This window comes from Balaenoptera acutorostrata, chromosome 2, assembly GCF_949987535.1.
Source record: "Balaenoptera acutorostrata chromosome 2, mBalAcu1.1, whole genome shotgun sequence".
Classification (NCBI taxonomy): Eukaryota; Metazoa; Chordata; class Mammalia; order Artiodactyla; family Balaenopteridae; genus Balaenoptera; species Balaenoptera acutorostrata.
The window spans coordinates 168,027,310-168,028,301 of record NC_080065.1 but is presented as its reverse complement, the minus strand read 5'-3'; the positions used below and the strand labels follow the sequence as shown (position 1 = coordinate 168,028,301).

The following is a 992-nucleotide window of genomic DNA, read 5'->3' as shown; positions in this document are numbered from 1 at the left end:
TTCCTGAAGCATATTTTCATTGGGTTGACAGAATTCTGGGTTGACAGTTATTTTTTTTCAGCTCTTGAAAAATATTGTACCACTTTCTTCTAGTCTCCATGGTTTCTGGTGAGAAATCTGCTGTAATTTGAATTGTTTTTCTCCACAGGTAATACATTGTTTCTCTCTAGCTGCTTTCAAGATTTTTTATTTGTCTTTATTTTTCAGATGTTTGACTCTAATGTGTATTGACATGGTTTTCTTCAGGTTTATCTTATTTAGAGTTGTTTCTTACATCTAGATGTATGTTTTTTGCCAAGTATGGGGATTTTTCAGCCATTATTTCTTCAAATACTTTTCAGTCCCATGCCTTTTCCTCTCCTGGGACTCTGATGTTATAGTCCCACATGTCCCTGAAGCTCTGTTCTTTTTTTTCCTTCTGTATTTTCTCTCTGTTATTTCAATTGGGTAATATATGTCATTCTATCTTTTTTTTTTTTAATATGGAGCACTTCAGGAATTTGCACGTCATCCTTGCACAGGGGCCATGCTAATCTTCCCTGTATCATTCCAATTTTAGTATATGTGTTGCTGAAGTGAGCACTATATCATTCTATCTTTAAGTTAACTGATTTAATTGATTCTTTCCCCTATCCTCTCCAATCTGCTATTAAACCCATCCATTGAGGTTTTTGTTGCTGTTGTTATTGTATATTTTAGTTATAAAATTTTGCACTTAGTTCTCCTTTATATCTTCTATTTCTTTGTTGAGGCTTCCTATTTTCTCATTTGTTTCAAGCATATTCATAATTTGCACACTGCAGCATTTTTATGAAGGCTGCTTTAAATTTCTTGTCAGATAATTCTAACATCCATGTCATCTTGGTGTTGGTGTCTGTTGATTGGCTTTTCTCACTCGTGTTGAGATTTTATTGTTTCTTGGTGTGATGAATGATTTTCTGTTGAAACTTGGATGTTTTGGTGATTATGCTATAGGGCTCTGGATCTTATTT

General features: G+C 33.8%; 1 non-coding gene across 1 annotated transcript; it reads right to left on the bottom strand.

Annotated features, from left to right (window-relative positions):
* Positions 1 to 476: 476 nt before the first annotated feature.
* On the bottom strand, positions 477 to 583 carry LOC114236271 (U6 spliceosomal RNA). The gene has a single exon (XR_003622242.1). It is a non-coding gene; the product is annotated as a U6 spliceosomal RNA (small nuclear RNA).
* Positions 584 to 992: the final 409 nt, after the last annotated feature.